General features: G+C 41.1%; 1 long non-coding RNA gene across 1 annotated transcript in view; it reads left to right on the top strand.

Moving 5' to 3' along the window:
- The window catches only part of LOC113899532, a 44001-nt gene extending 27947 nt beyond the window's left edge, over positions 1 to 16054 (top strand). Inside the window, exons 2-3 of the long non-coding RNA XR_003512929.1 lie at positions 10178 to 10296; positions 15771 to 16054. This is a non-coding gene — a long non-coding RNA (uncharacterized LOC113899532). The remainder of the gene's footprint in view (positions 1 to 10177; positions 10297 to 15770) is intronic.
- The last annotated feature ends 3958 nt before the right edge of the window (positions 16055 to 20012 follow it).

The raw sequence follows: 20012 nt of genomic DNA, 5'->3' as shown, positions 1-20012 counted from the left end.
CCTTCAGGAAAGAGGTCTCAATTGGTATGCTTTAGATAAAGATGCACTTACAGATGTGCTGAGGAGTTGATTTCGTGGGTTCATGATGTAGCCACATCCAATTACTTTTGTGTAATCTATAAATCGGAGAAGGCAATGGCACCCCACTCCAGTACTCTTGCCTGGAAAATCCCATGGACGGAGAAGCCTGGTAGGCTGGAGTCCATGGGGTCGCTAAGAGTCAGGCACGACTGAATGACTTCACTTTCAATTTTCACTTTCATGCATTGGAGAAGGAAATGGCAACCCACTCCAGCATTCTTGCCTGGAGAATCCCAGGGACAGAGGAGCCTAGTAGGCTGCCATCTATGGGGTCACACAGAGTCAGACATGATTGAAGCGACTTAGCAGCAGCAGTAATCTATAAATATTATTTTCTACATGAGCCAAAATATGAAAATGGTTGAGAACTACTTCTTTATGGCATAAGAGTAAATTGTAATGTTGACCTAAGCCATTTATTATGAATAGCAAAACAAAATTTTATTATCCATTTGTACATGAATAGAAACTTTAAAAACCTTTCTGCTGCTTGTTTATATTGACAAGATAATACATGGTTTATATTGGCAAGAAACAAGCCTTACCTCAGTAGGCATCAAGTTTTGGAACAATATTAGTTGTCTTTCAGGCATTATCTATTTTTGCTTAAATTAATTTATCCACTTTAATGAAGTCAATTACACACTAGGGATTCATGACACCAGAGACTGAACTCTGGAATCAGGATCAGGGCCAAATAGCAGGTTATTCCCAATTGTTATTTCCAATTAAGGACTGAGAAAGGCAGGTAGCTATATTTGAACCATCTGTGTGAAAGGAGATAGTATTCAGAGCTCAAGAAGTCAGGAAATTAGGATAGAACACAACCATATGCAAAGTCCAGAGATCAGGAGCCAGTTAAGAATTGGAAGTTCAACTAAGAATTAGCAGTCAGGGAGGCTGTCTATAGTAATTGGTTGTCAGTGGCCAGAGATCTGGAAACCAATCAAAAAGAGGTCAGAGGAAATATGAGGTTCAAAAATCAGACTCAGAAAGCCTAAATTAGTAAGACCAATGTCAAAAAAATTGGCATGCTCTAAAGTCAGAATTCTTGATGACTATTTTTCCTACTTTCTGTCAGGACAGAGGTAAGTCTCAAAAGGCAGAGAGATCCATTCCTAGATCTAAGATCCATTCCTAGAGTCTATTTATTTGATTAGTTCATCATTTATGTGGCCTCTTTCTCTAAGATTCATTCCCCTAATATTTCTGTGGTAGGTTCACTGGGTTGCTAGGTAATCTTTGAAGATGCCAAACACTTCCAGGGTATACAGATTTGATGTTGCCTTGAAAAGCTCCCTCCCAGACATTTGAAGGGTTCACTTCCCCATTTTGTTCAGGGCTCTGTTCCAATCATAGCTCCTCAGCAAGGTCTTTTTTAACAACCCTATGTAAAATAGAACCATGTATTACCTTCCATCATTTAACTATCTTCATTTTCATTCATAGATCTTATCCCTATGATACTGCATTACATCTTAATTTTTGTTTGTAAACAGGATATAAATTCTATAAGGGTAGAAAATGTATTGTGTTTCTCATCTTATCACAAGAATGTAGACTAAACCCTGGGACATAATATTTATTAAAGAGTAAATAATAATGAACATTTTGAGTAGAAGCTACAGGTAGGTGGAAACTTAAATAAGATGAAGTTACAGATAAATTTGTAAGCTCATTGATGATGATTCTGTCCTTGGGTAAAATTAAGATGACCATATGTTAGAGTTTGAACACGAATTGTTATACAATTATCAGTTCAGATCAGTTCAGTTCAGTTCAGTCACTCAGTCGTGTCCAACTCTTTGTGACCCCATGAATCGCAGCATGCCAAGCCTCCCTGTCCATCACCAACTCTCAGAGTTCACTCAGACTCACATCCATTGAGCCAGTGATGCCATCCAGCCATCTCATCCTCTGTCGTCCCCTTCTCCTCCTGCCCTCAATCCCTCCCAGCATCAGAGTCTTTTCCAATGAGTCAACTCTTCGCATGAGGTGGCCAAAGTATTGGAGTTTCAGCCTCAGCATCAGTCCTTCCAATGAACACCCAGGGCTGATCTCCTTTAGAATGGACTGGTTGGATCTCCTTGAAGTCCAAGGGACTCTCAAGAGTCTTCTCCAACACCACAGTTGAAAAGCATCAATTCTTCGGCACTCAGCTTTCTTCACAGTCCAGCACTCACATCCATACATGACCACTGGAAAAACCATAGCCTTGACTAGACAGACCTTTGTTGGCAAAGTAATGTCTCTGCTGAATATGCTATCTAGGTTGCTCATAACTTTCCTTCCAAGGAGTATAGTCCCAACAAATTATTGGCAATGTTTCTGTTTATTTTCATAATATTTTGGTTTACATGGGTAAGGAAATGGCAACCCACTCCAGTATTCATCCCTGGAAAATTCCAGGGACAGAAGAGCCCGATGGGCTACAGTCCATAGGGTCACAAAGAGTTGGACACAACTGAGCACACAAGAGGAAGGGAAGTCATAAAATCATTTGTTTTGATTTGTTCTTTTCCCATTGAAATTGCATGTGCCTCTACTGGTGGCCAATTTCTAAGGTAATGGCTATAATCTCAAATGCTCCAGGAGATAACCAGGTAACCTGAGTGTATGTAATGGGCAAAGTGAAAGAGAATGGGGAACTGTGAAGACTACATGAAGCTGAATTTCCATGTCCCATTGAAACAGAGAAGCTGCTATCTGACCACAGCCAACTGTATTGCCATGTTACAATACAGGTCCAATAATATAATTCTTACACATTTCAAATATACACATTTATATATATATATAAATCCAGGAGAGGAGATCATGATGGCAGAGTAGGAGGATGTGGAACTCACCTTCCCCAATAAACATCAAAAATACATCTAGACATAGAACAAGTATCACTGACAGCTAACTAGAAATTAGCAGAAAGATTCCTGTACAACCAAGGCTGTGAAAAAGATCCACAGAGAATTGGGTAGAAAGGGAAGCAAGAGATCAGGTTGGGACCTGTGCCATAGGGAAAGGACTCAGAGGAAAGGAAGGTTACATGAAAGGAGATCCTCTCTTTGGTGTGAGTAGTTAGATCCATATATTGGGTGCTCTGCCCTGGGATCCAAGATAAGTTCTCTTGGCTGGTGGTAGCAAGGATTATGGGACTAACAGGAGGCCTATGGGCAGCCTGGATTCTATTCCAGAGGAGCATGTACACACTTTCTTACTCCTAAATGAGGGAAGAAAGGGCAGATTGAAACTGCAAGGATGGCTGGTTTCCCTGACCACACTGGCACATGCCCTGCACCAAGCTAAGTGACTGCTCTGGTCTCACTTGCTTTGTGACACAACTCCACTTGGGCAAGGGCTGTCTCAGCCAAAAAGAAAGCTCAGACGTGAGACACCAAAGCAGCTTAGATCCAAAGTAATGTATAAGCAGAGTGGGTGCATCCGTTGTGCTTATACAGGTAGTACATATATAAGTATGTGAATTTAAAAATTAATATAAAAAAACTCATTCTGGCAAACTTTGGTAGCAGTTACAAGTAATCTACAGAGGTAGTGGTAATAGGCAGACCAATTCTAGTATGTGCTTAGGGACATTATTATTGGTCTGATCTGGCCCATTCTGCGATTGAGAGCTATTTAATATCAATTAATAAATTCTTCTTCAGCTTAAAATAGTCAATTTATATAGTTTGCAATTAGAAAGCTTGATTAATAAGACCCTTCCAAAATAATACCTTTCCATTATTCTTTCTATTTTTTCCCATGGAAAGGCATTGCATTTTAATCCCTTCTCCCAATCCAACCCAACTGGTAACCATAAGTTTGTTCTCTAAGTCTGTGAGTCTGTTTGTAAATAAGTTCATTTGCATTACATTTTTTTTAAATTCTACATATAAGCAGTATCATATGATATATGACTTTCTCTGTCTGATTTATTGCACTTAGTATAATAATCTCCAGATCCATCCAAACTGCTACAAGTAGCATTATTTCATTATTTTTAATGGCCGAGTACTATTCCATTATGGGCTTCCCTAGTTGCTCAGATGGTAAAGAATCTGCCTGCAACATGGGATACCTGGGTTCAGTCCCTGGGTTGGGAAGATACCCTGGAGGAGGTCATGGCAAACCACACCAGTGTTCTTGCCTGGAGAATCCCCATGAACAGAGGAACCTGGCAGGCTACAGTCTGTGGGGTCACAAAAAGTCAGACATGACTGAGCGACTAAGCACGCACAATATTCCATTGTATATATGGATAAATGTGACATATTATCATATTTTCTTTATCCACTCATCTGTCAAAAGACATTTAGTTTGCTTCCATGTCTTGGCTATTGTAAATAGTGCTGCAATGAACACTGGGGTGCATATAACCTTTCAAGCCATGTTTTTCTTTAGATATTGGGCATATATATATACAGAAAATCCACCTACTCTTTTAAATGACTAATATTTTTGAAAACCCACTACATATTTGTCATGATGCTAAACATTTGGATTCCATTACTTCAGTTAACTCCCTTGGAATAGGTACAGAACTGCTCTTAAATGCTCACTATATGGCCTCTCCAAGACCTATGCATGATTAATGTGTATGGTGTCTAAGATGGTGGTTTGCACTGAGTTGGCACTCAATAGATATTAGTGATATACTAAAAAATTTCATAGAGATTTTGTTTTAGTCTTCTCAAGATGCCATAATGATACCATAAACCAAAGTGTATTTTCTCACATTTCTGGAGGCTGGAAGTTTGACATCAGAGTGTTGGTATGGTTGAGTTTCGATGAGAGCTCTTCTGGCTTGTAGGTGATTGCCTTCTTGTATCCTCGCGTGGAGAAACAGAAAGCAAGCACTCTTTGGTGTCTCTTCTTATAAGGGTCCCGCATGACCAGGACCCCACCCTTATGAGTGAGTTACCTCCCAAAGACCCTGTCTCCAAACACCATCACATTGGAGGGTACAGCTTCACTGTGTTAATTTTGAGAGGATACAGGCATTTCGGAGAAGGCAATGGCACCCCACTCCAGTGTTCTTGCCTGGAGAATCCCAGGGATAGGGGAGCTTGGTGGGCTGCCATCTATGGGGTCATACAGAGTCGGACATGACTGGAGTGACTTAGCAGCAGCAGCACAGGCATTTAGTCCATTGGACTATGAACAAATATAAATTTTGTGGATTTTACATTGGATAGAGGCAGTAGAGACATATGAGCTGAGACATAAAGTGGAACCCATTGGAAGGAGTTTTCTCTTTGGAGAGATGGTTCGAGAAAATGTGAATAGAATAATACAGTTACTTTGATTAAGCAACTGTAAAAGCTTGCAGATTGGTAGACCTATAAAAGAAAAAGATTTCAATCATATTTCTGTTGTTCAAATTAATGAAGTAAGCTTTAACATAAAAGGCTTATCTTTAGAAATAATGCTATTATTTTTCATACCTCTCATTGTGAGTCTCCATTTATTTGGAATTTTCTCACCAGATCTTTTAGAAGGATCTGAAGATATAGTAATGGAGGGTTATGAAGCTTCCTCAGGCAGTATAAGAAGAAATGGAGGAAGCGTTAAACATCCATCTCTATGCAATTTTTGCTATTCATCCCACTTGCGTCTCCTGTGGCTTTTGGCTCTCATCTACTTGAAGATTTGGATTAGATAATACCCTCTGAGTTATTATTTAAGTTCATTATTTAGTCTTATTCCCACCCCTGGCTTCAATCTAGTGAGCTAGAGAAGGACAATGAATAGAAATTGGGATTTGTTAATATCTGTGATTCTGCATTAATGAGACAAGATTCTGGAGCTTTGAACCATCGCTGGCTCAGGAGGGGAGAACAGCAGTATCTCTTTAACGAGTATGTTCTGGCAGCAGCTAAGCCAAATCACAGTGTAGCCCTTCCAGCTACCCCATGACATGGATCACAGTGCAAGCTGGCAGAGTAACAGGCATTTCATAGACTTAAGCTGGAAAAAGCTTAGGCATTCCCTATTGTGGTGACAAAAATGGGGCTTATAGCAAACTTCATTTCAAATCCCAATTAAGCCCCTAACTAATTGGGAACAATTCATTCATTGTCCTATGGCTCAGGATTTCTTCAATAGATGGGGGAATAGTGCTTGCCTTCCTTGTATGGATGTTATGAAGATTAAATATGTGTTGTGGAACACACCATGAAAAGATGCTCAAAACATTATTTAACCAGTCTAATGATTGAAAGGGCATGTCTAATGTGCTTGTACTTATATATGGCATATATATATATATATATATATATATATATATATATATATACACACACACACACACACACACACACACACACATGTATATGTTCAATATATGGTAGCATTTGTAGGCCAGACTAGGGAAGGATCCCATCTCCTAACCTTATCTTCATGGTTGGTTGATGTTGCTGTTCAGTTGCTGGTCATGTCTGACTCTTGGCAACCCCATGGACTGCAGCATTTCAGGCTTCTCTGTCCTTCATTATCTACCAGAATTTGCTCAAACTCATGTACATTCTCATCCAGTCACCCCATCCTATGCTGCCCCCTTCTCTTCCTCCCCTCACTCTTTCCCAGCATCAGGCTCTTTTCCAATGAGTTATCTCTTCCCATCAGGTGGCCAAAGTATTGAAACTGCAGCTTCAGCATCAGTCCTTCCCATGAATATTCAGGACTGATTTCCTTTAGGATTGACTGTTTTGACCTCCTTGCTGTCATAGGGATTCTCAAGAGTCTTCTCCAGCACCATAGTTTAAAAGCATCAATTCTTTGGCACTCAGCCTTATTTATGGTCCAACTCTCACATCTGTACATGACTACTGGAAAAAACCATAGCTTTGACAATAAGGACCTTTGTTGGCAAAGTGATGTCTCTGCTGTTTAATATGCTGTCTAGGTTTGTCATAACTTTTCTTCCAAGGAGTAAGCATCTTTTAATTTCATGACTTCAGTCACCATCTGCAGTGATGTGAAGCCCAAGAAAATAAAGTCTGTTACCATTTCCATGGTTTCCCCATCTCTGCCATGAACTGATGGGACTGGATGCCACGATCTTAGTTTTTTGAATGTTGAATTTTAAGCCAGCTCTTTCAATCTCCTGTTTCACTTTCATCAAGAGGCTCTTTAGTTCTTTGCTTTCTGCCATAAGGGTGGTGTCATCTGGATATCTGATATTCTCCAATCCAGATATCTGGATTACTGATATTCTCCCAGCAATATTGATTCCAGCTTGTGCTTCATTCAGCTCAGCATTTCACATGATGTACTCGGCACATAAGTTAAATAAGCAGGATGACCATATACTGCTTTTATGTACTCCTTTCCCAATTGGGAACCAGTCCATGGTTTCATGTCCAGTTCTAACAGTTGCTTTTTGACCTGCACACAGGTTTCTCAGGAGGCAGGTGAGGTGCCTGCCTCTGAGAATGCCCAACTCTGAGAATTGTCCACGGTTTGTTGTGATCTTCATGGTTAACATCCTTAAATGGAGGAGAAATTCATTCATCTGTTTCCTCAGATTCCAACATGCACACTGAAGTGTTACATAAGAGCTCATGACAAGCTCCCTTCTCTTTCCTATAATCCATGTCACCCAAGTAGCAAGTGACAGGCTACTCTCTCCATGTGCCTATTCTTTGAGTCAGGAAGGACAAGGGTACATTGGCTCTGAATCAAGTCTAGGACCCTTCTTTTCAGTTTGTTCTTTCGTGTACCTAGAATAAGATAGGACTTGGATTTCAGCTAGTGGATGAGAAGGAGACCTCTAGGCCCTTACTCACATGTTCCTCTCCAGCTTTCCTTAGATTCTTAGGTACTTGATATATCTGGAATATTGTGGACCCTCTTTTTCTTGCCATCAACTTGAATTGCAACAACTATACTTAATTCAAATGTTAGCTTGGATCATATAGAACTGCTGATTACATTTTTGATCAGCAAAAACAGTGATTTCATGAAGCTTAATAAAAACAAATAGAATTACCCCCAAACAAACCCCTGAAGCATGATACATGTTTACTGAACAGATTTTTTTCAGAAGATAAAAAGGGAGCAATATTCCTTAATAAACCCTTTTACCCCCCACTTCCTCAATCCCAACCTCTAAGGCTGTTCTTACATCTCTCATGCTTTCCCCTCTTTTTTCATTGCCTTTCTCTGTCACCACTTTTCCAGGACCCTCAATATCCATTTTTAAACACTTATCTCTCTCCCATTCTGGTATTAGGCAATTTTTCCTTAAGTAGAAGAAGTTGGCTTTTTTAGCTTCCTAATTTTTCCTCTTCATCTGTCACCCCACTAAACACAATAAAAGTCTGATAATTACAAAAACAAGGAAATCTCCCTCCCTACCAAAGAGGAGGGTGATAGGATTATAAATATTTATAATTCAATATATTCCCCTGACAGTACAAAAGATTTCAGGTGAATTATAATTATCATCCTATTTGTAAGAAACATATGTAGATAGAGGGGAAACAAACCCTGTTATTTTCCAAATACGAGAGGGGATCTCACCTTTTCAGCCTCCAACCAAGTCATCGCTGCCTCTCTGCTGCAGTATCAGGCATTTTGTGCCCTGAAACTTCATTAGCACAGTAAGAGAAGATGGCTGTAAAAGTGAAGTTGCTCAGTCCTATGCGACTCTGCGTCCCCTACCAGGCTCTTCCGTCCATGGAATTTTTCAGGCAAGAGTACTGGAGTGGGGTGCTATTTCCTTCTCCAGGGGATCTTCCAGACCGGAGGAGATTGAACCCAGGTCTCCTGCATTGCAGGCATACACTTTACCCTCTGAGCCACCAGGGAAGCCCCATCTTGACAGCCATGGGGCTCCTGAAAAGTGACCAACTGTCACTTTTTCTGTGCAGTGAGGTGGGTAACTAAAAATCTAACAATTTTAGAAGTACAGAATATATTTGCACATGTAAATGTGCAAACACACCAATAATGTATACATATAAACTATATGCACATAATCTCACCATTGCAGGCTGAATTGGGCCTCCCCAACCCCCCCAACCCCCCAACCATCAAATTCATATGTTGAAGCCCTGACTCTCAAAATGGCTATATTTGGAGTTAAGGATATAATAAAGGTTAAATGAGGTCACAAGGGTGGGTCCTTAATCTGACAAGACTAGCTCCTTATGAGCAGAGGAACAGATTTCAGGGGTGTGAGAATACAGGGGGGAAAAAAAAAAACCTGCAAGCCAAGAATAAACAAATCTTTAAATAAATTGACTGGTCATGGTGGGTCTCTTTTGAAGGTGCATTTGAGTAAAAATTTGAAGGAGAGAAGGGAGTTAGTTGACCACAAGTATATTTTGAAGAAGAGCAATTCTGGTCAGAGGAAATATTAGTGCAAACGCTCTGAGATAGGAGTGTGTCTGGTGTCTGAAAGACCAGCAACAAGCCCTATCCTGGCCTATAAATCAGATTATGAATTTTAGCTACATTCTCTGATTGTTGATATGTACATTAACATTTGAGAAACCACAGCAGAAGTCTCTTCTTTCATGGTACGCTAAGTCACTTCAGTCATGTCCAACTCTTTGCAACCCTATGGGCTGTAACCCACTAGTCTCCTCTGTCCATAGGATTTTCCAGGCAAGAATACTGGAGCAGGTTGCCATGCCCTCCTTCAGGGAATCTTCCTGACCCAGGAATCAAACTTGTGTTTCTTATGTCTCCTGCATTGGCAGTTGGATTCTTTATTACTAGTGCCACCTGGAAAGCCCCTCTTTAGCATGGTAGTAACAACAATCACATTTACACTTTAAAATTTTGAAAAGCTCCTATGTTTGGAGAAGAGTTTCCAGGGGGCCATTATTTAGTCCCACCCTGGCTACCCCAGTTTATAGGGTACATTTTGTGAATCTCTGGTGGGGATTTGTGCTCCTTTTTCCCTGATCTACATTTGTATTAGAGGGACATGACCTTACCAAGAAAAATATTTTCTGATCCTGTTCTTATCTAAATACAAACAATTCACCAGTTCTCAGCAATGAAATATGAGTGGAAATGATGTGTGCTACTTTCAAGACAAGGATTCTAAGATGTTATCAGAACTTCTCTACTCTTTTTCTCCATCCAGGTAGAACTACACAGAGAACTGAGGCTGTAGTCAGAGAAAAGAGTTTCAAGATGGAAGGTGTCTGGCTGCCTCAATCATCACATGGGAAAAAGCAGGCCATGACTACACTGAGCCATTATGTGAGTGGAAAATGAATGTTTATTATGTTAAGTCACTGAAAATTTAGAGGTTTTCTTCTTTAGAGTGGCTAAAATTATCCTAACTCAAAGATTGTCTAAATTTCGGGTGCATCAGAGTCACCTGAAGGGCTGGATAAAGCACTCATTGTTGGACTCCAGCATTTCAGATTCTCTAGGTCTGGGGTCAGAGATCAGATCAGATCAGATCAGCCGCTCAGTGGTGTCCGACTCTTTGTGACCCCATGAATCACAGCACGCCAGGCCTCCATGTCCACCACCAACTCCCGGAGTTCACCCAGACTCATGTCCATCGAGTCAATGATGCCATCCAGCCATCTCATCCTCTGTCGTCCCCTTCTCCTCCTGCCCCCAATCCCTCCCAGCATCAGAGTCTTTTCCAATAAGTCAACTCTTTGCATGAGGTGGCCAAACTACTGGAGTTTCAGCTTTAGCATCATTCCCTCCAAAGAAATCCCAGGGCCGATCTCCTTCAGAACGGACTGGTTGGATCTCCTTGCAGTCCAAGGGACTCTCAAGAGTCTTCTCCAACACCACAGTTCAAAAGCATCAATTCTTCGATGCTCAGCCTTCTTCACAGTCCAACTCTCACACCCGTACATGACCACAGGAAAAACCATAGCCTCGACTAGACCGACATTTGTTGGCAAAGTAATGTCTCTGCTTTTGAATATGCTATCTAGGTTGGTCATAACTTTCCTTCCAAGGAGTAGACGTCTTTTAATTTCATGGCTGCAGTCACCATCTGCAGTGATTTTGGAGCCCAGAAAAATAAAGTCTGACACCTGTTTCCACCGTCTCCCCATTTATTTCCCATGAAGTGGTGGGACCGGATGCCATGATCTTCTTTTTCTGAATGTTGAGCTTTAAGCCAACTTTTTCACTCTCCTCTTTCACTTTCATCAAGCGGCTTTTGAGTTCCTCTTCACTTTCTGCCATAAGTGTGGTGTCATTTGCGTATCTGAGGTTATTGATATTTCTCCCGGCAATCTTGATTCCAGTTTGTGTTTCTTCCAGTCCAGCGTTTCTCATGATGTACTCTACATATAAGTTAAATAAACACAGTGACAATATACAGCCTTGACGTACTCCTTTTCCTATTTGGAATCAGTCCGTTGTTCCATGTCCAGTTCTAACTGTTGCTTCATGACCTGCATACAAATTTCTCAAGAGGCAGATCAGGTGGTCTGGTATTCCCATCTCTTTCAGAATTTTCCACAGTTGATTGTGATCCACACAGTCAAAGGCTTTGGCATAGTCAATAAAGCAGAAATAGATGTTTTCCTGGAACTCTCTTGCTTTTTCCACGATCAAGCGGATGTTGGCAATTTGGTCTCTGGCTCCTCTGCCTTTTCTAAAACCAGCTTGAACATCAGGAAGTTCACGGTTCACATATTGCTGAAGCCTGGCTTGGAGAATTTTGAGCATTACTTTACTAGCGTGTGAGATGAGTGCAATTGTGCGGTAGTTTGAGCATTCTTTGGCATTGCCTTTCTTTGGGATTGGAATGAAAACTGACCTTTTCCAGTCCTGTGGCCACTGCTGAGTTTTCCAAATTTGCTGGCATATTGAGTGCAGCACTTTCACAGCATCATCTTTCAGGATTTGGAATAGCTTAACTGGAATTCTATCACCTCCACTAGCTTTGTTTTTAGTGATGCTTTCTAAGGCCCACTTGACTTCACATTCCAGGATGTCTGGCTCTAGGTCAGTGATCACACCATCGTGGTTATCTGGGTCGTGAAGATCTTTTTTGTACAGTTCTTCTGTGTATTCTTGCCATCTCTTCTTAATATCTTCTGCTTCTGTTAGGTCCATACCATTTCTGTCCTTTATCGAGCTCATCTTTGCATGAAATGTTCCTTTGGTATCTCTGATTTTCTTGAAGAGATCCCTAGTCTTTCCCATTCCATTGTTTTCTTCTATTTCATTGCATTGATTGCTGAAGAAGGCTTTCTTATCTCTTCTTGCTATTCTTTGGAACTCTGCATTCAGATGTTTATATCTTTCCTTTTCTCCTTTGCTTTTCACTTCTCTTCTTTTCACAGCTATTTGTAAGGCCTCCCCAGACAGCCATTTTGCTTTTTTGCATTTCTTTTCCATGGGGATGGTCTTGATCCCTGTCTCATGTACAATGTCACGAACCTCATTCCATAGTTCATCAGGCAGTCTATCTATCAGATCTAGGCCCTTAAATCTATTTCTCACTTCCACTGTATAATCATAAGGGATTTGATTTAGGTCATATCTGAATGGTCTAGTGGTTTTCCCCACTTCCTTCAATTTAAGTCTGAATTTGGCAATAGGGAGTTCATGGTCTGATCCACAGTCAGCTCCTGGTCTTGTTTTTGCTGACTGTATAGGGCTTCTCCATCTTTGGCTGCAAAGACTATAATCAATCTGATTTTGGTGTTGACCATCTGGTGATGTCCATGTATAGAGTCTTCTCTTGTGTTGTTGGAAGAGGGTGTTTGTTATGACCAGTGCATTTTCTTGGCAAAACTCTATTAGTCTTTGCCCTGCTTCATTCCATATTCCAAGGCCAAATTTGCCTGTTACTCCAGGTGTTTCTTGACTTCCTACTTTTGCATTCCAGTCCCCTATAATGAAAAGGACATCTTTTTTTGGGTGTTAGTTCTAAAAGGTTTTGTAGGTCTTCATAGAACCGTTCAACTTCAGCTTCTTCAGTGTTACTGGTTGGGGCATAGACTTGGATTACTGTGATATGGAATGATTTGCCTTGGAAACGAACAGAGATCATTCTGTCGTTTTTGAGATTGCATCCAAGTACTGCATTTCGGACTCTTTTGTTGACCATGATGGCCACTCCATTTCTTCTGAGGTCTTCGTGCCCGCAGTAGTAGATATAATGGTTATCTGAGTTAAATTCACCCATTCCAGTCCATTTCAGTTCACTGATTCCTAGAATGTTGACATTCACTCTTGCCACCTCTTGTTTGACCACTTCCAATTTGCCTTGATTCATGGACCTGGCATTCCAGGTTCCTATGCAATATTGCTGTTTACAGCATCAGACCTTGCTTCTGTCACCAGTCACATCCACATCTGGGTATTATTTTTGCTTCGGCTCCATCCCTTCATTCTTTCTGGAGTTATTTCTCCACTGATCTCCAGTAGCATATTGGGCACCTACTGACCTGGGGAGTTTCTCTTTCAGTATCCTATCATTTTGCCATTTCATATTGTTCATGGGGTTCTCAAGGCAAGAATACTGAAGTGGTTTGCCATTCCCTTCTCCAGTGGACCACATTCTGTCAGACCTCTCCACCATGACCTGCCCATCTTGGGTTGCCCCACGGGCATGGCTTAGTTTCATTGAGTTAGACAAGGCTGTGGTCCTAGTGTGATTAGATTGACTAGTTTTCTGTGAGTATGGGTGGGACCCCAAAACTTTCACTTCTAACAAACTTCCTTGTGATGGTGATGTTAATGGTGTGAGAAGCACATTTTGAAAACCACTGCACTGGCTAACAAAATAGACATAGGAGAGTGGGAAAGCTCATAACCTCAAAGGATATATCTCCAAATCAAAAATATGAAATTAAAAGTAGACCAACTTATCCCTACGGGGGACCAATTAGTGCTGCTGTATCGGCTGATTCTACTTAGCGTTGCACTGTACCATGTTCAGTTCAAAAAAGGATATGGAAAGGAGTCCATTCAGCTTAATTTGGAGGGATGATTTTACCAATAGTGGCATCTCTGCTCTTCTAATTTCCCTGCCTTTCGTCCTGCTCTTCCAGTCCCTGAAGAGAAGCAAGCAGTTGATTTATGAGCCTCATAGAGCTCTTAGCCCAGGTGGTCTTGTTTGCATCGGTGGAAATACTACTGAGCTTCAGGTGACAGTGAGAAGCCAGAGGGTCCTCTGCCTCTTATGGGAGGTGAGGGCCATGCAACTCTTTTCCTGGCCCCACCTTTTACAAACCACCCCAAAATTTCACTGTTACTTAGTGCTATAATTTAAGTTGAAAGGTTTTTGCCTGTCTCTGCTGGAGTCTTTTGGACTAGGCTGACGTGAATTAACTTCTTCACTTAGAGAAAGTTGCTTCACTTTTGGAAGGAATGACTGTAGGTCTTTCCAAATTGGACTTAGACATTTTAAGTTGGCTCGTATAAATAAGCCTTGAAATTCTTCAGAGAAACTTTGATAGCTCTTCTCAGTGAAGACTATTATTAAATTACCACTCTGGATCATTTCCCTGACAGTTCCACTTCTTAAAATAGAGAATAGCTATATTCCTAGACACTAGCCTCAAAAAGCTGAATCTCAAATTCTAATTTTCAAATGGTCACTGGTTTCTAACTACTACTTTTCTACTTTACAAGTTCGCTTGATTTAGAAAACATGGCATGTATCTTCTTGAAATATCTTTTGTTCTCAGTACCTACACATAACAAGTACCATTTTTATTTGCTTCTCTGTTGCTAATTGGTGTCTGGGCCCCATTTTCTTAGCTAGGTGTTTTGCATCTCTGACTCCCACTTCCAGCCATATTGATATCAGGGCAGAGGTTTGGAATAAATTTGCTTTGACACTGGCAAATGCCCTCGGGTATAACCTGACTGGGTCCTATCTTGGGAAATGCTTCCCTTCACTCCTTTCCATCTTTAATCACTTAGTTACTATCTACTGTATGCCAGACTCTGTTGAATCTTGAATAAACAAGGTGAACAAAATTATGAACCTTATATTCTAGGGGAGCACAGGAAACAAATTTTGCAGACAAATTTAAATAGCATTAAATGTTCTGAAGAAGATGAAGCAGGGTATAGTGACAGTGTGTACTGGTCTAGAGTGGTATAGTTGATAGCGAATGGTGAAGAAAGTCTTGCTTGAAGAGGTGCTATCTGAGCTGACCATTAGTGATAAGTGAGTCACAGGAGGATCTGAGGGAAATGTGCTCCAGACAGAGAGAAAGGCAAGTGTTAAGACTGAGTTGGGAGCCATTTTGTTGTACCCAGGGAACAACAAGGAGGCCTTTGTGGTTGGAGTCTAATCAACAAGTGGGGGGAAGGGCATTGTCTGATGAGTTTGGATCTGGAGGTCAGATCACATGGATCTTAATTAGTGAATTCCTTTAAATCATTTCATTCAAAATCTTGATAGTTGAAAGGACTGAATTCTTTTTCATTATTTTTATTTGTGTGACCTGCTTAATAAGCTGTTTCATTTCTTAGATGACACTCTGTCTTAACTAGTGGGTGCTTCGAGAGTAAAAGCCTGCTTTAAATTTTGGTACTGAGAGAGCCAATTCGTAGGCAGGTTGATAAGAAATCTGGGGTCCCCAAGGAGGAGAAAGGGGTCTGGGGCTCTCAAGGAGGAGATAGGTGTCGAGAATTCTCGAAGAGTAGGAAAGGACAAAAAATTTTTTTTCTACATTCCTTAGTCTTAGCCACATAAAATGTTTTTGTTTTTGTTTTTTTCTTTAAACCAGGAGCTGATGATTATACAACAAAACAACTCAGCTTAAACTCTGCACTAAGGATTATGTACCAACAATGTATCCTGCTTGAGGACAATTTCTCCTTGAAAATCTTCTAACTAATCCTATTATCTTAGAATTTAAATTGTGAGGGTGGGTCTGGTAAGATCTTTACAAACTTGAGACATGCTTTTGATTTATTGTTATAACCAACTGAAAAAGTATATAGCTCCCTTGCTAAGACTAGCAAGAGGGGCACTTTCAGTCCCTCTTCTGATGCCTATGGCAGAAGCTTTCTCTATGCCTTTTATGCTTTAATAAAACTCTGCTACAAAAAAAAGCTCTTGGTGGGAATGCAAACTAGTACAGCCACTATGGAGAACAGTGTGGAGATTCCTTAAAAAACTGGAAATAGAACTGCCTTATGATCCAGCAATCCCACTGCTGGGCATACACACTGAGGAAACCAGAAGGGAAAGAGACACGTGTACCCCAATGTTCATCGCAGCACTGTTTATAATAGCCAGGACATGGAAGCAACCTAGATGTCCATCAGCAGATGAATGGATAAGAAAGCTGTGGTACATATACACAATGGAGTATTACTCAGCCATTAAAAAGAATACATTTGAATCAGTTCTAATGAGGTGGATGAAACTGGAGCCTATTATACAGAGTGAAGTAAGCCAGAAGGAAAAACATAAATACAGTATACTAACGCATATATATGGACTTTAGAAAGATGGTAACGATAACCCTGTATACGAGACAGCAAAAGAGACACTGATGTATAGAACAGTCTTATGGACTCTGTGGGAGAGGGAGAGGGTGGGAAGATTTGGGAGAATGGCATTGAAACATGTGAAATGTCATGTATGAAACGAGATGCCAGTCCAGGTTCAGTGCACGATGCTGGATGCTTGGGGCTGGTGCGCTGGGACGGCCCAGGGGGATGGTATGGGGAGGGGGGAGGGAGGAGGGTTCAGGATGGGGAGCATGTGTATACCTGAAATTTGAAATTAAAATTAAAAAAATAAATAAAAAAAATAAATAAATAAAAAAAAAAAAAAAAAAAAAAGCTCTTGAGTGATCAAGCCTGGTCCCTGGTCCTGAAGCTAAATCTTTGGAGATCATGAATCCAACAGCGTTAACCGTAAGCTTTCAGCACTAGTGTTCTAAGTACTCCTGCTCTCCTCCCCTTTCTGTTTTGGGGACCAGGGCATGCATAAGCCAGCTGCAGCAGGTTGAATGGTATTGCACTGGATAGCCATTCAAAGTTATCCTGGTTGGAGTAATGGAGATTTCTGGTTGAAGGAAGCCGACAGGGACATTCCAGGTATAGCAAATCAGTAAGGATTTCCTGAGGAGAGAAATTTCTAGTTGTCACATGCAAAATATGTTTAATTTTTTTTGACTCAAGTAAATGTTTCCATTGAAAATGAAATGTTTTCCAATCAAATTGAGTTAATATGAAAAGAAAATATGAGCTTTCTAATGAAATACTGTGAATTAAAAAGAATATAGGATTTCTTAAATTGATTTTTTATTGGAGCATATTTTACAAAGTTGTGTTAGTTTCTACTAAGCAGCAAAATTAAGCAGCTATACATGTACATATATCCCCTATTTTTTGGATTTCATTCTCATTTAGGTTTTTGTAGAGCACTGAGTAGAGTTCCCTGTGCTATACACTAAGTTCTCAGTTGCATGATTGATAATATGTATGAAATACATGGTGTATGTATGAAATACATGAAATATGTATGAAATAGATGAATGGTGATGGACACGGAAGCCTGGCACGCTGCAGTCCATAGGGTTGCAAAGAGTCAGACACGACTGAGCGACTGAACTGAACTGATGAAATAGATAACTAATGAAAAGAGCACAGGATTTAGAATCAGAAGACTTTGCTGGGTCACATCTTAGCAAGCCCTTTAGCCCTATAATGATGTGAACCTTTGTTTCTGTGAGCCATGTAGCTTGGGGATTAAGGTCCCATAAAGAATCCACCTGCAATGCAGGAGACCCTGTTTTGATTCCTGGGTTGAGAAGATCTGCTGGAGAAGGGATAGGCTACCAATCCAGTATACTGGGCTTCCCTTATGGCTTAGCTTGTAAAGAATCTGCTTGCAATGTGGGAGACCTAGGTCCGATCCCTGGGTTGGGCAGATACCCTGTAGAAGGGAAAGGCTACCCACTCCAGTATTCTCGTCTGGAGAATTCCATGGACTGTATAGTCCATGGGGTTGCAAAGAGTCAGACATGACTATGCGACTTTCACTTTTATTTTCACTGCAGGCAGAATGTGGTAAACTCTTGGTTCTTTCATCTACTAGCTATCATCTGAGTAAAGGAACAAAACCTCTCAGTGACCCTGTTTTCTTACCTATACAATGGTGAGCTGTTATTGAAAGTATTAAATTATGCTTTTAATTTCATGGCAAATACTCAAGAAATACTTGGGTCACTATGTCTAACTCATGGTAAATGTTGTTATTGCCATTATTGCTATTACATTGCTTTACATACTAGTGTTGTTTAGTCGTTCAGTTGTGTCTAACTCTTTTGCAAACCCATGGACTGTAGCCTGCCAGGCTTCTCTGTCCATGGGATTTCCAGGTAAGAATACTGGAGTGGGTTGTCCTTCCCTTCTCCAAGAGATTTTTTCAACCCAGGGATTGAACCCATATCTCCTGCACTGAAGGCAGATTCTTAACCAATGAGCCCCTGGGGAAGCCATTTTATCCACTAGACTAAGCACTTGATTTTATTTTTTTAATTTTGAAATCTTATTTATTTATTTTTGGCTGTACTGAGTCTTTGTTGTTGCACATGGGCTTTCTTTAGTTGTAGCCAGTGAGGGCTACTCTGCCTTGGAGTGTGCGGGCTTCTCATTGCAGTGGCCTGTCTTACTGTGGAGGATAGGCTCTAGGCATGTAGGCTGTGGTAGTTGCAGCACATGGCCTCAATAGTTGTGGCTAGCGGACTCTAGAATGCGGGCTTCAGTAGTTGTGGTACACGAGCTCAGTTGCTCCAAGGTATGTGGAATCCTTCTGAAGCAGGGGTGGAACCCACGTCCCCTTCATTGGCAGGCAGATTTTTTATCAATGGACCACCAAGGAAATCCCTAAGCACTTAATTTTGACTGAAAGAAAGTGAAGTTGCTCAGTCGTGTCCGACTCTTTGCGACCCCATGGACTGTAGCCTACCAGGTTCCTCTGTCCATGGGATTTTCCAGACAAGAATACTGGAGTGGGGTGCCATTGGATTAGTACTTACGGGATTTCTTTGGAGGGAATGATGCTGAAGCTGAAACTCCAGTACTTTGGCCACCTGATGCGAAGAGCTGACTCATTGGAAAAGACTCTGATGCTGGGAGGGATTGGGGGCAGGAGAAGAAGGGGACGACAGAGGATGAGATGGCTGGATGGCATCACTGACTCGATGGATGTGAGTCTGAGTGAACTCCGGGAGTTGGTGATGGACAAGGAGGCCTGGCGTGCTGCGATTCATGGGATCGCAAAGAGTCAGACATGACTGAGTGACTGAACTGAACTATAAATTTATCAGAGTAATTCATTGAAATAGTTTAAAAACTTAAAATACAGTAAGACATTTGACAACAAAAAACAAAAGTCTCTTGCTCTCAAAACACCACACTCCATTCAACTTTTTAATTTGTATCTAAATATTGTACTGTTTTATTTGTAGGCTTAACAATCATCTGGAGAAGGCAGTGGCAACCCACTCCAGTACTCTTGCCTGGAAAATCCCATGGGTGGAGGAGCCTGGTAGGCTGCAGTCCATGGGGTCACTAAGAGTCAGACACGACTGAGCGACTTCACTTTCACTTTTCACTTTCATGCATTGGAGAAAGAAATGGCAACCCACTCCAGTGTTCTTGCCTGGAGAATCCCAGGGATGGGGGAGCCTGGTGGGCTGCTGTCTACGGAGTCGCACAGAGTCGGACACGACTGAAGCGACTTAGCAGCAGTAGCAGCAGCAGACTTTTACCATGGTGGATCTACTTTCCCTCCCCTACTGCCTTCCCCCAGCACTGCTCCTCAATCCAGTATGGATACATTCCAACATAGCTATATCAGTATCATTACACAGACCATTTCCTGCTCAAATAGTGTACTCTGATTATGCCCTTTTAAAAATAACTTTTTTCCCCTGAAGCTATAAAGGGTCTTTTTCTCTTTGGTACATCTCTCTCTTACACTGGTGTGTTTAGATTCCTATGTAAAT

The sequence above is a fragment of the Bos indicus x Bos taurus genome, chromosome 10 (assembly GCF_003369695.1).
Source record: "Bos indicus x Bos taurus breed Angus x Brahman F1 hybrid chromosome 10, Bos_hybrid_MaternalHap_v2.0, whole genome shotgun sequence".
NCBI lineage: Eukaryota > Metazoa > Chordata > Mammalia > Artiodactyla > Bovidae > Bos > Bos indicus x Bos taurus.
This window is presented reverse-complemented; position numbering and strand designations above follow the sequence as displayed.